Raw genomic sequence first — 15,554 nt, forward strand, 5'->3', positions numbered from 1 at the left:
AAAATTGCATTTGATATTGCCAAAAGGATAAGTATGTATCACTACTTCTATGAAGTTGTGGAAGGCTGTACAAATTGTTCACCTATGTCCTAATGGTCGGGTTAAGTTTCTTAAATTTCAAAAATGCAAGTCGATCTTTTGTGTCCCTACAAAATATTTTCACAATCCAAATAAGAGCATTATATTTTATTTTGGTCTGTCATGGGGCTTGAACTCTGGGCCTGGGAGCTATCTCAGTGCTCTTCAGCTCAAGGTGAGCGCTCTACTACTTGAGCCTCAGCTCCACTTCCAGTTTTCTAGTGGTTTATTGGAGATAAGAGTACCACAGACTTTCCTTCCCAGGCTGCCTTAGAACCATCATCCTCAGATCTCAGCCTCTTGTGTAGCTAGCATTATAGGCATAAGCCACATATGCCCGGCAACACCAATATTTTACTGTAAAAATTCATGGATTCCGCAGAATTCTTCCAAGTGAATTGCCTGCATTGGATGTCAAAATGTATTCAATAGTTTTTGTATACATGTATAATGATTTCTTCAGAGTTTGTGATTTTTTAATCAGAAACAATTTTAACTTACCTGTTGAAATGAGTAGTACAGAAACTAAAATATTTCTGGTGCTTGTCTGAAAAAGCATATTTTAAAATATACTATATTCTATGTTTGCATAATGTTCATAATTTACTTTATTTTCTCCTAGATATACTTTGAATTCTACATTATTTTATAATATTTAGGTTCATTAATGTGTCCTTTCTGATTGCATTCCATATAGAAACAGTTTGATTCCTTTTTTTCTAGGTCTTAATATTATTTTTCTTTGGGATAAAATGACAATGTTGTCTAATTTGAAAAGTTTTTTAAAGTTTATGCTATGTAAACGCCTTTCTGAGGTGAATATTTAATACACTGATGTCAAACTAAATTTAATTATATGAATTACGTGTATTGTTACAGTTGAAATTTTGTAATCAACTTTTTAATAACTGTTTTTCATTTCTTGCATCTGAAGAATGAAACATATGGAATACTTCTCAAATTTTCATATTATCCTTGTGCAAGTGCCATGTTAATCTCTGCATTGTAATTTGAGTATTCGTGCTGCTGAAGCATGTAGTATCCTCTAAATTTAAGTAGTTAATGATGCAATCTTTATACAAGCCTATATCTATGGGTGCCTACTTGTAACAAGGAAACTGTATTGTTCCGAACAATGCTATCGATCTTATTTCCCTAAAATTCTGTGAATAGTAGAAAAAATTATATTGATCAGTCAATTGCTCACATTTGCAAATTTTTTGTCAATGACTATCTTAAGTCTTTTTATTTGGAATTTGATCGTACTCTCAATTATTTATAGATAGGTCCAAGGTGATGGCTTTTTCAAGAACTTATTTATCCAACTGTGTTAGCTATGTGGACCTAATGGATTCAAAGTAAGCGTTGCTTAAGAGGTACTTCTAAACTTCTTCAGCTGATATTTTCCCAAATGAGGTGTTACTGTCACAAATGTCTACCTGAGCCTTTACCCTTCTTCCATGTGGGAACAGACCCACCAGAATATCTTACCCTGACAGCATAGATTGTCTTACTAGAGCAAAACTAATCTTGGTTACAAGGGATCATAGAGAGATGAACAGTTCAAACAGAACTGTTCAGACTAGAAGGTATTTTATCAAAATATAATTGTTTATTATACATTCCATTTCAAAAGTAGCTAAAGCCAAGAAGGTAAAAAAATTGTTCATATGCATGATTACTTAATGTCCTGGCCTGCCTACCATCCAACCAGGCAGGAACTTAAACTACTGCCTTTTTATCACCAAATATTTTCATAGTTGCAGGAGAAGTTCATATGTTTCTCCTCGTTATTAGGCATTAAATTGATACTGTTTTAATCACAGTGTTTCCTCTTGCCTCCATGCTGTAAATCTACAAATGGTAAAGCTTTAGGTCTAACTCTATCAAACACTAAGGTAGAGATAATGGAATAATACTTTAAAACAGAGTTGCCTTTGATACAGTAACTACAACAAAACAATGCAAACCTGTGCCTTTTAATTATATTATATATAGTTATATATTTTATATTTATATGTGCTGATTTTATATTTCACAAAGTAAAACTTACTAGAATTAGTTGATAATTGGACAAATAAATTGATATTTATTTATTCCAATAAATAGAATTGGAATATAAATAATTAGGTTTAAAATATATATTAGAATATAAAAAGTATCAATGCAATGTCTTTAGTATTAACTGTTCTTGGTCTTCTGAATCCACATGGTAAAAAAACAATGTTTTCCTCTAATCTATAATGCATTTTACTCTGCTGCTCTGTTTATTGTTTTAACTCTCTTGTCCCAAACTGTTTTTCTCCATATTTCGGGAGCATTCCTATTGATTATACCTAAATTTTGCTAAGATGTCTAAAAAAACATTATTCTTCTGCAGTCCCCATGGGTCCTAGGATCCCAGGTCCCAGTTACCTGCATCATCAGATAACAGGGGCAAGACTTCTCACCAAGGCCCATGCAACATGTCAGCACATAGTAATTGAAGACCAATCTCAATTTCTCATTTCCTATATTTCAGGGCCCCAATTCCTTGAAATGCTGGAATTAGCAGTAAGCAATTGTGGAATGCAAGGCAACTTGAAGAATGAAATAAGAAAATTTAAGAGAAAGTACTGTAATTAAAACATTCAACTTATAGATGACCAGCCCATATGAGTGAACAAGTTCACAATGTGTCATAAGATTATTTTTAATACCCCTCCCCTATGATTAATGAAAGATTTTATTCCAACATACGTGGCCCAAAAAATAGTTCCTTGAAGGATAGATCCATAATTGGTCTACCAAAGCCCAAAAAACTTGACTTAGAGGTCAAATGTAATTCAGAAAAATATTTGAAGCATTACGGAGTGCTTCAAAACACTGGGACTTCAGTACAACATGGTTCTGTGGTATAAAAATGTCACTCTCAAACCAATGATAATCTACATTTAATCTTCTGAAAGTGTATTCCTTTTCAAATAAACTTTTTAAAATAACATTCGTCAAAATGACGGTTTACAAGTTGATGATACTTAGTGACATTACAAGTTTTTTAAGTGTAGGGAGCAAGTTACAGTAGAGTTGAATTTTTTACACAGCACTAATGCCAAACACGTTCAACCATTCATTAAATTGTAGAAATAGTACCACCCACAATTTGTGTTTTTCAGTAAGGGCCTTCCAGAAATGTGTTAAATAGGTTAACCTCCTAAATTTCAAACCCAAACCTGAGCTAATAAATTTCATCATTTAATAAGGTACACTTTAAAAAGTCACAAATAGTTGCCTTATCATATGTTATTTTATGTTTTCCCTCTGTCTAACATAGTAAGAAATATGACTTTAAGTCTTGAATATGGGTATTCATCAGAGATATGACAAACATAATATCTGTCTTCTATTTTTATCATATTCCTCTTTTGGAATAAATTTTAATTTTCTTCTTTTTCCAAAACTTAGAGGCAGTAGAAAATATTATTCCATGTAAAATAAAAGAATCACACCATTGTACAAAGTCATTTATAAAAATTCGTAGTTAGGAATACATTCTAAGCCATTTTTTTAACTTTCTTTTTGACTAAAGATTAATCTTCCAAATGGATGAGAATAAAATCTTGTTTAGGTGCTTCACCTCTCCAGTCTCCAGCAAATTGTTGCTGCAGATGAATCAATTATGGAAATATAAGCTGACATCAGTTCAAGAATATGCAGGATTGAAAGTCCATAGAATGCATATAAACCATTCAAAGTATTAATAGACAGTTTAACACAATATCAGGAAGTTGAAACCAGAGAGGAATTATAGTAAAGACATAGAGTGAATGAAAAATGAACAAGGGGCAAGTACAGCTAGAATATTCAATGTAAACATATGATAAAGGAAGTGGTAAATTGGAAATAAATCTTGGAGAAAGGGTTGGTTGAGAATGATGGAAGGAGTGACTCAGATCTAGGAGCATTGGACAATTAGATGCACATATTTAATTGTAAAACAATTGCACAACCTTTTAAAATTCAGTTAAAAAACATAAGAAACAAAAAAACAGAAAAATCACAACCAAACAGCAATCTCCAGAGAGTATGAATATGACCTCTCAAAATTTTAATCAATTAATGAAGGGCAGTCTTGGGAAAAGCAAACAAAACTGTTCAAAGAGGGAAGTTTGGCATAGGGGAGAATTTTGAACAGAATTAAATAGAATGTCTAAGGTTATAAATCACCTAAATCTGCTGCAAATAGTATCTTTCTTCTACGAGTTTTCTGTCTGAACTGGATAATCCAGTCCTGAGACAGACTTGGTAGCTTGTGAGGTTAGAGTGGAAGAAACAAGATCATGAACCCATTACTCCACTGGAGAGAAAACAATACTCTATATTTTCTCTAATCTCTCTTCACTACTCTTTCTTCATACTTTTAAGTCAATTGATTTTGAATTATATTTTTCCTTCTTTCTTCTGGCAAAGTAATTCATTAAATATTATTTGCCATTTTCTTCTTTCATGCTGTTTAATTGGCCAAGTGAGTCCATTAAATATCCCTCTTGCATTTGGTTGCCATGAAACAACATTAATGTTAATGAGGAGAAATCTAATGTAAAACTTTGTCTCCAGAATACAGCCCTAGAAGCTGTGATCACAAATATTTGGCTATTTTTTTCTTTTACCTTAAAAGATTTCTTGTGTCTAAAATGCCCACAAAAATAAGTACTCCATCACTTGTTGGTTCAATCAGAATTGTCTAAGCTCAAAGATATATTTTCCTAACAAGATGCTGATAGGAAACAAAAAATACTGCACTTTTATCTTCTCTCTCTTAAGATTCTCCTTAGATACCATATTAGGAACAGTGAAGTTATTCTAGGCAAAATTATTTCAATAGATTTTTTTTCTCTTGGTCTTGCATTTGTTCACCAAGATGGATGGAGGAGAATAGAATTAAATGACCCATACCTTGGAAGACAGTGTCTGTTACAAAAGGACAATGCTTCTATTTCCTACTTCTATGTCCTCCTCTTAGCTCTTGCCGGAGTTCCAATTAATCACAGCTTCTTGGCTTCATGTCTAGTGAAGCTGAAGGACTATATGGGCTACACCACTGTGAAATCTTCATTATTTCTCTTTTAAAACTCTTTAAGTTGCCTCATTTGGATGTGGAATTTATTTTCATGTCTTCATTCAATCAGTTCTGCATTGTAGTGAGCCAAATAGGCTCTGTAAACTCACTTTAGGGAGTAAAAATACTAACACAATTTATATCAAAAAGTTTTGGCCTCTCCTTCACTGCTGAATACAATATACTTAGCTAAGTCTTCTAAGAAAACTTTTTTTATTAACTTTTCCATTTGCTCAATTCTTGTCTGAACTTTTTGGCATATGTAATAACAGAAGTCTTCACTATCTCATATTAATAAGGATATTACTTTTGTAAGCCACTTAGAAATGTGAAATCATTGGTTTGAAGTATCCAATCAGATTTTTTTCTGTGTTTCACTGCTTCACATCAAAAGATTTTGTGGAAAGTGTTACAAACAAAAATGTGTAATCCCAACACCTTCTTTCATTGTGAAGAGCACTTTGTCCCTAAATATTTTGACTCAAATTATCTTTTTCAGATAATTACTCTTTGGTAATTAAAGGTAAATTCACAAATTTTGATGCCTTATTTTTTTAATAACTTTGAATTTAAATTCCAATACAACCTTGTTTCAAACAGTGAAAATATATTTCCTGGTTAAGGACAATTCCAAGGAACCCTACAGGATTTACATGTTTGTTTGTTTAGTGTGAAAAAGAGCCATCTTAATACACATTGCTCCCTCTCTACTCTACTAAATCTCCTTGGATTTCTTTGCATGAAAGACTATTCTTCCAGGCAATTTAAATTTTCGTAATAGGCTAAGTTGTTAAAATTTTGAACAATTAAAATTTACCTGTCATAACTTTAAAACTCTTGAAAATCCTTTATCAGAACCGCTAATTCACCAATCCTAATTCCACCATTACCATCAAAAAGTTAACATGCTATTTTCATGATATAGTATCCAGGCAGCTATTATATTCCAGTGGCTTTGTTATCCGTATATATAACCATATTAGCTGATGCTAAGCACAATTAATTCCAAGATATGGAACCAGATTTTTTCATTTGTGGTTGTTGTTTTTGATGAACTATGTGATTTCTGTTTTCTTTGGGTTTTCCCCCTGTGGTTTATCCTTCTGATATATCATTTTGTATTGTATATACATTTACCTTAATTAGCGAAGGGAAGAGGAAAAGCATAATGGTGAGCCAAAGGACAAAAGGCAAACCAATGCAATAGCAATACTCACAAGACAATATATTGGAAATGTACATTACAACTTGTGAGGGATGAAGGGGTGAAGGAAAACTGTGAAAAAAATGAGAAAAGGTTAACAAATTTGAAAAGTTATGATTTAATACCTTACAATTACTGTAACCCCACTGTACATCAGTTTGATAATAAAATTGAAAAATAAGCTGCGTAAAATATAATTTCACTGTATTGGCACAGGAAATAATATTCTTTATGTAGTAATATTTTAAAAATCAATACTATTTGGCATCTAATTTGTATTAATTACCCCTTATTTATCAGAGGGTCATCAACTTGAATGTTATCCAACTAGACAATATTTTCACAATATACTTGCCAAATTTTTCAAAAAAGAATAAATTTAGTACTTTCTCATTATAAAACAGAAAACTGTTTAAAATGCTATGGAAACCCATAACTTTTAAAAGTAAGTTGTTAAGAGGACAGAATATATGTGTTCTTCAAAATTCCTATGACTAATAACTACTCATTTTTAAATTCTCAACATTCCTGAGAGATTCTAAACAGTACCTGTTTGCATGTTATATAATTGTGCAATAAATGTAGTTTCCAATGGGGTGTTACAGACTGAGAAGTCAACAGAAAAATAACCACATTGTGGTAGAGGATAAAACTATGAAGCATGTGTAATAATTATTTCTTCAAGAGTAAGCTATTGTTTAACAGCGTAAGCTATTATTTCTATGACTATCAATCCCAAGATTTATGCCATAAAATCATCCTAGCCCAACAGTTTCCAACTTTTAAGGGGCACCTTAAAATTCCTTAATTCACATCATGAATACCTTATCTCTATTTTGAAAAAATACTACACCTCTGCTAATGTGACGCCCTCCTTGTTCTGAAAAGAACACCACAATACATTGATCTACATCATTTTTCCTCCACTGGTATTCTTGAGATCAGAACACTTGCAAATATTATTTATATTTATACTTTTTTAACTATCATAGATATTCAGGATGCTAAGATAAAAAAATTATGGTCCAAAGCCCACCCAGGCAGGAAGGTTTCTTAGAATCTTATCTCCAAAAAAATTCTCCACAAAAGCCAGACTCAAGTGGCACTGAGGTTGAAGTGGTAGGGCACGAGACTTGAGCATCAACAGGCTCAGAGACACTGTACAGGCCAAGAGTTCAAGCTCTAGGATGAACCAATAAAACAAAAACAAAATTGAAAAGAAACCCCAAACCTAGCATTTTTCTCCATGTATACAGAGGCACGTAAATAAGGAAATGACTTCCTGTTTTACATATAGGTAGAAGAAAGAAGATGTCACACAATTACTCTCTTCATACCATATTAAACCAAACCCTTAAAAATTGTTTTTTCTAAATGTATAAATTAATGTCATCCATTTTTTGGCAACTCTGTCTAGATTATTCACATTAACATAGTATACATGAACTGTGGGAATTGTCTATTAACTATGTTCTAATTATAACTCTCTTGAAAGAATATCTAGACAAATAGAATGCCAGAATCATTTGTGAATTTAACAATTAATCCCTCTACTTAAAAATAATTTTGTAGTATACTATAGAATATGAAATTACAAATAAAACCAAAAAATATATTTTAAATCTAAATTCTAATTTAACAAGGTCTACAAAGTCCTACATTAGACGAACTTTGCTATTTCTCCAGATTTAAGCTTTTGTAATCCTTCAACATTAATTTGGAATCCAACAGAATGAGGCTGACTTACTTTTGCAAATTTTTGGATGGGAATCATGAGCTATTTTTCATCTAGGAATGTTCTGTAATGATGAGAGCATTTAAAACACAAGTGAGGATATATATGAGTTGCATTCAATAGGAAACTTGACTTCTCAAAACATAATGACAAAATTAGCCCAAACTTCCAACTGTGTATTCCTTTTTTGTTGTTTGGTTTGTTTTACTGAGTCAAAATTATTCTACCTGGTCCAGGGAAGGTATCGTTATGTAATTCCACTCTCTAATCTCCTGTTTGAGTGCTAGAATTCCAAGCTTGTAGCACTTTGCCCTGCCATAGTTTGTTTATTTAATCTAGAAACAGACTAGCAATTCTGAACTTCTCCTATGATCTTATCCACTAGACTGAATGCTCAGACTGTTTATGTACTATTTTCAAAGATGTTTTAACATTTGACACAGGATATGAACATTTTCAGATGCACCTGCAGGGTTCCCTGATTCATTCCACCATGGATCCTATAATAATAATGATTACTTGACTTTCTTACTATCTCTGGTCCCTACCTATGTAATATTCTCAACTTCTGGGGGAATGTTCACTTGAAGGCTTTCTAATATTTAAAATTATCATTTGATTCTAATCTTACTCAGGACTTATTTTCTATTGTTTTCTAACTTTTCTACATATTCTGAGAGTTGTTTCATTTGTGTCTTTTTGTGTGCACCTATAAGTGCCTCTGTGTGTATGTGTATGTTCATATGTATGTATGCAAAAACCTAAAGCTGTTATTCAGCAATGTTGCTCGTGACTGGTATTCTAGCTTTTGGCTGATTAATTATAGGTAGTGTCTCAAAGCCTATACTGTCCAAGCTGGATGCAAATTGAACTTCCCAGACTCCTTTACATTCTTAGGTTTTATTTTTCCAGGAGTATCAACTTTTAAACTTCAAACACTTTTGCGAGTGTAAAGTCTAACCTGTAGCCCAGATTTTTAACTCAAGAATTCATATAAAGATAGATGAACATATACATTACATATCCTGAGTGTACACTGTTAGAAATGTGATCATAAACCAAGTTGTTGTGAAATCTGAGGATTGGGGTTTAAAGTCAGCACGGGTAGGAAAGTCCTGGAGACTCTTTTCTCCAATAATTACTAGAAAATTGGAAGTGGCACTGTGGCTCAAGTGCAAGAGCCCTAGCCTTGAGCTGCGTTTCAGAGGGACAGCAACCTGTCCTATATTTCAAGTGCCACAAACAACAAAAACAACAACAAAAAGAATATAAGAAAAGGAAAGAATAAGGAATGTGATCTTAGCCACCAGGTTCATTGCTGGTATAATTCCTGTTCTCTCAAGATGGATTCTTTTTTTCCAGTTACGTGTAGACTCTCCTATATCTGACTTGCATTGGAAACAGAATCATTCTTCCATTCTCCTTTTTGCACATTTACGTGATTAGCAAGCGTGATTTAGAAAGGCAGTGGCCTCATGCTTCATGTTCCACTTAGGAGTAATGCTTTCTCTATATCACTCTCATAAATCTACATATTGGATTTGGCTTTATTTTTTCAATGTTTTCTTATTTGTTGAGTCTTCTATATTTTATTGAACACTTATACATAAACACAGAACTTCTTTTTCTCTTATAATTGCTATTGTTTGTCTTACTCTTAACTCATGTACACTTGGGAAATTCATGCGCAGCACATAGACTCACAAAAATGATCTGAGAACCTTCTTCCCATTTAAAATTCACCTTAATTTACAGAGCACATAGGAAGTTTGAACAAAATGTTCTCATGGATAATGTATTTATAAGCAATTTAAATTTCATTTCTCTTTACTAAGTTGTCTCTGAAACACGTGTTACCTCATGGCCAAAAGTATCTTTGTGCTATTTCAATGAAGCAAGAAAACATTCATTTTTTTTCCGGAGCAGCACCATAGATTGTTACTGGAAGTAAGTGGAAGTAACTGTTACTGGATGTGGAAACTGATCCCAGGAGAGGAATCAAACATAGAGAAATGACAAAGTTCAAGTTAACTATTGCTTTCTTTTTTACTGTATAAGAAAAGGATCCTAGGCTGGAAGGAAATTCTGTCCCTGACTTTTGTGAGTGTGTCCTTTACTCATATAAAACTTGTCTGTGAACTTCTGGTTGAGAGTATAAGGAAACAATATGTCATTTGAAGGCCAGTATAGAACAAAAGGAAGTCACTTTATTTTAAAAATGTTCTACTGCAAAGAAGCAAAGATATGGAGGCTTTAAATTGTCTTATGGATGGATGTTTCACTCCTGAGATGATTCTCTTGTTGCAGGAATCAGTTATCAATTCCTTTAGTCAAGTCCTGAGTTTTCCATAGCAATAAGGATTCCAAAAAAGCAGGATCCAGTGAGTATGATAAGCAAAAGCAGCCTATTTTCAGACCACCACTATTTTAAGGAGAGTCCCAAAGAAATACCCAGGGTTTGTTTTGTTTCCTTGTTTATTTAGTTTGTGCTGGTTCTGGGGCTTGAACTTAGAGACTGGCCACTGTCCCTGAACAGTTGTCTTTCTTTCCCACCTGGCCCAAAGCTAGTACTCCGCTGCTTGAGCCAAACCTCCACTTCGGGATTTTTGGTGTTTAATTACAGATACGGGTTGACAGACTCTCTTTCCTGGGTTGGCTTTGAACTAAGACAATAAGAAAGCTAAGTGACATCAACTGTATGTACTTCTCTTTTGAACCAAGAAATATTAGATGAAGTTTATTATAAAGTTACTATTTGGCAATTTTTAAAGAAGAGAATATGTTTAGCAAAGAAGCCATAACAAATAACTCAGCAAAAGTAGGTGAACTACTCAATCATTTGGGAAGATTACTATTGACTTCATCATTCCTTTGAGGGAAAATTAAAGCCATATTTGTAATTTTTTGTTGGTTGTGATTATTGAATATTGATCCTTGGCATTGTCTCTCAGCTCTTCAGCACAAATTGAGCACTCTACCACTTTAGCTACAGCACCACATCCGAGTATCTGGAGTTAATTGAAGATAAGTGTTTCATGGACTTTCCTGACCAGGCTGGCTTTGAACCACAATCCTCTGGTCTCAACCTCCTGAGTAGCTAGGATTACAGACATGAGCCACCAACACCCGGCTCATATTTGCATTTTGTGCACTTAATGTCACTATGTAGACAAAGAATGGAAATCTGAACCAAATGATGTGACATTGAAGCTTGCCAGAATGATTGAGTTAGCAAAAAATATGTCCTCCTTTCCCATTTTGTTACATTAATGACCCATGAGCTATGGGACTCTTACATTAGCATCCTCTTCCATCTTTGTAAGTGTATTTAGTATCAGAAACTGTTCACAGAGAAATATAGAAAGACAGATTTTTAGAAAGCAAAGGATATCAGGTGGGAAAGAACAGCATAGAAGGAGATACATTTATCACACAGAGATTAAGAACTAGCCTAGGAGATTTGGAATGCTAAAGGCAATGAGGAATAAGCCTAGTTGATAACTAGTTCTTCAATATCCAAAAATGGTTTCCTAGAACGGTTTCTGCTATACCTTAGTTACGATCATTTTTTCTTTCCATCTGGAGTTATTCCTTCTCTTCTGTCACAACTGTTAATTAGCCTCTGCCCTTTTGGTGCGAAGACTTGCAAAAAGAGTTTCCAAATCTCACTTAGACTGTTGTTGTTGTTGCTACTTTTGTTGTTTTGGCAGTCCTGGAGCTATAACTCGTGCTTGGGAATTTTCCTCAGCTTTATTTTTTTTCCTCAAGGCTAACCATTCACCATTTGAGGCACAGGACCACTTTCAGTGTTTCCTTTGCAATTTATGTGGTACTGAGGAATTGAACCCAGGGTTTCATGCATGCTAGGCAATCACCATACCATGAAGCCACATTCCCAGAACCCTAAATGACTTTCTTAAGATGGCATTACATTTTCATTCTGTAACTATGTATCATAATTTTAACAAGAAAATTTTGCTAGAAAAGAGCATTGAACACAGTACTGAGTCCAGTAAGGCTAGTTGGATAATGGATTACTGTCACAGTGTAGTCAGGGCACAGAGGGAATTACCTCATGGAGCTGGTACAACATAGTGAGCAAGACAGAGCCTGACCCACAGTCTACCTCCAGAATGAGAGGGCCACCTTGGTTTCAACCATATGGAGATGCTGGGCCACCTCCTCCAGCACCCATTGAATCAGTTCCTGAGAGAGAAAGAGAAAGAAAGAAGGTCAGAATTACACTTAAGCCAGGTGCCGGTGGCTCAGGCCTATAATCCTAAGTATAATGGAGGCTGAGATATGAAGATCGTGGTTTATAGCCAGCCCGGCAGGAACACCTGTGAAACTCTTATCTCCAAAAACCACCAGAAAACTGGAAGTGGTGCTGTGACGCAAGTGGTAGAGTGCTAGCTTTGAGCTGAGGAGCTGGGGGAGCTGCCCCAGGCCCAAAGTTCAAGCCCCATGACTGAAAAGAAGTGGACTTCCCACCACAAGAAGTGGATTGAATTGCACCCATTGTCCTAAGGAGCATGGCAGAGAAGTCAGACAGAGCTTCCTGTCAGCTAGGAGTCATTAGTAGGTCACCTGGCTTCTCTGTGCCTCAGTTTCCCCAGCTTCAAAAGTGAACAAAATTAAGGATCCCGTTACTCATAGGGATAGGATAATAAAGAAAAAGAGCCATGTTTTGTTTCATAATCCTATACCTGTTTCACCATTAATAACACACACTATCTGAGATCTTTCTGGGAATCTTCCTATCATATAGTCACAGAATTGCCAAGAACAGGATCAGATGGCCCCTCCCTCTGTGCCTGTCCCTGCTCCAGAGATCCCTCTGCATTAATCCCTTGTTTCCTCAACTGTACCATTAGGAGATTGAAGTCCAATGGTTGAGGCCCAACCCAGAGCTTCACCTCTGGTCAAGAATCAGCTGCCATGGACTGAGTTTGGGACAATCCATCTAAACCAATGACTGAGCGTGGTGCTACATGTCTACCATCCCAACTACAGAAGACCAGGCCTGGTGGATCATGCCTGTCACAGATAGGAGGACCATGATCCAGCCCAGCCTGAGCATATATTAATTCTCCATCTCAGAAATGCCCAAGACAGAAATGCTTGACTCGCATTGTGGAAGACCTGACTGGCAAGCCTTAGGTCTTTAGGTCTAACCCTAATATACCAAAAGAACCAGAGTCCCAGTGCCAGAGGCTCATGCCTATAATCCTACATACTCAGGAGGCTGAGATCTGAAGATCACAGCTCAAGATTTAAGATAGGGTTGGCCTCGCCCATCAGACGTCATGATGAGAAGACCCAGAGTCTGACCTATGCTGTTGCGCTCCATACTAGCAGAACTCATATCCTTACTAAGTGTTGGTCATGCTCTCTGTCCCCCTGGGAAGCCATCCCCTGCAGGCCACACTCCCATGTCCTCTAAATCTCCCACTGCCACCAATCAGGCTCAAGGGAGTACCCAGGCTCCATTGCACACAGAACCCTTGTTCTTGTAATTTAACAGTGCTGTGTCCCCTTCAAGCCTCTCACCTTTCCAGGCCCCCAGACCTCAGCTGTGAAGCCCATACATGCCTGAAAAATAGCAGTAGAATTTACCAAAACATTCTTCCTCCTGGTTACAACCCAATTCTACACACACACACACACACACACACACACACACACACACACACACACACACACACACACACACACACACACACATTCAGACCGGTGACAGAAAACTCATCCATGCAGCACCTGCAATTTGCCAACTGATCACTCACCTGAGCACAGTCAGGCTGTACAAGGAAAAAGATTTTCTCTCTCTCTCTCTGTCTCTCTGACTATGTCTCTGTCTCTCTGTCTCTCTGTCTTCAGGTGAAAGGTTGACCGAACACAGAACACAAGGGTTCACACAGCAAGGGTGTCTATCTTCTGCATCCAACACCTCCCATCCCCAGAAAAAAAGAAAAAGACCCCACAAGGCAGGTGTAGACATGCTCCTCCCCACCTCTGACTAAAGCCACCGGGTTTTCACCAGGGAGAGGAAGGGTGCAGATGTGCGGCAGTGTGGCTCCCACTACTCCAGGCCAGGGGATCTGTGGCGCCCACTCCTCACTCAACCATATATCTCCCCGTTTCCTGGGATACTAGCTGCTGGGGATGGGGGTGAGATCCTCGGTTCAACACCCACCCCCACCCCTGGGGCACATTTGTGGCAGGGCGTGGGCCAGACTGTGGGGCACAGGGGAGGCGCAGGTCCAGGTCAGAGAGGAGGGGATATGAGGTGCAAGTGCAGGGATGTGTGGCAGCCACTCACATGTGTTGCTGGCAGAAGCTGTTGGCAGCTGCTACAGGTGTGGCAAGCAGCAATGGCAGAGGCCTGACACACACTCAGGCCCTGAGCAGAGGACAGGGGAGCAAGGACCAGGTCCGGGCCGCAAGCTGGCTCCTGGCCCACCATTGCACCATTGCCTGAGAAAACCATGGGTCTGAGCCCACAGCACCAGGTTTGAAATGCTGCTCCATGGGGAAGGGGGTGAGGGGGCCAGGGCTCAGGCAGGCAGATGGGCCTGAGGAAGGCCTTTCCTCCTAGGCCTCGAGTATCTTGCTCACCACTCAGCTACCTCTACCTTCCTCAACTGCTGGAAGTGGTGTCAACAAACAGAGGGAATTATGGTGCTACTGGTCGGCATGGAATGTGGGCGTGGCCACCATTCTTGTATCCCATTGGTCAGAAAGAACCATGAAACAATGGGGGTGTGGCTGGAATCCTGTGATGCAGGTAGAATGACGCAGCCCATTCCCCAGGGAACTTTGTCCATGACAGTTGGGGACAAGAGGGTGACCTGCTTTAGCCGGATGGCTGCACAGATTGTTGTCTATGTCTGTTTGTTCCCAGACCTTGAACTCAGGATCTGGGCACAATCTGTGAGTTGCTTTTGATCAAAGCTAGCTCTCTACCACTGGAGCCACATGGCTTTTCTTCTGGCTTTGTTGGCACTAGTTCGACAGGAGTCTCAAGGGCTTTCCTGTCTGGGGTGACTTTGACCATGATCCTCCTTTCACAAACTTGTAAGTTTTAAGGAGGACTGCTGAGAGCCACTGATGCCTGACTAATCATTGGTTTTGCTGATGTTCTTGGACAGACCTGTGAGTTCCCTATCCTCAGGTTGAAGTGGTAGGAGCTGGAGCACACAGTTTGAATCCTGGTCCTACCACCAACAAATGGCAGGAGATCCTATGTAACTCATTCCTATTCATATGACTACCAAAGGAATGTGATGTATATCATGATTAAATGGGCAGTACTTGAATGATTTGAGGATAAAACTATACACAATTACATTATAGGACACTGGTCGATATTAATTAATACTTTATGAAGCATTTAAACAATCGCATTCATTAAATGGAGGCCAAATGAAATACCTACG

General features: G+C 37.1%; 1 long non-coding RNA gene and 1 pseudogene across 1 annotated transcript; both read right to left on the bottom strand.

Annotated features, from left to right (window-relative positions):
- Positions 1-1,016: 1,016 nt before the first annotated feature.
- Positions 1,017-1,113, bottom strand: LOC138821930 (U6 spliceosomal RNA; annotated as a pseudogene).
- Positions 1,114-6,412: 5,299 nt separating this feature from the next.
- Positions 6,413-14,745, bottom strand: LOC138821928 (uncharacterized). Its single transcript, XR_011370269.1, has 4 exons — positions 14,438-14,745; positions 12,188-12,321; positions 8,128-8,179; positions 6,413-6,452 (listed from the first exon to the last, which is right to left on the bottom strand). It is a non-coding gene; the product is annotated as an uncharacterized lncRNA (long non-coding RNA).
- Positions 14,746-15,554: the final 809 nt, after the last annotated feature.

Source organism: Dipodomys merriami, unplaced genomic scaffold, assembly GCF_024711535.1.
Source record: "Dipodomys merriami isolate MVZ:Mamm:240054 unplaced genomic scaffold, mDipMer1.0.p SCAF_966, whole genome shotgun sequence".
NCBI lineage: Eukaryota > Metazoa > Chordata > Mammalia > Rodentia > Heteromyidae > Dipodomys > Dipodomys merriami.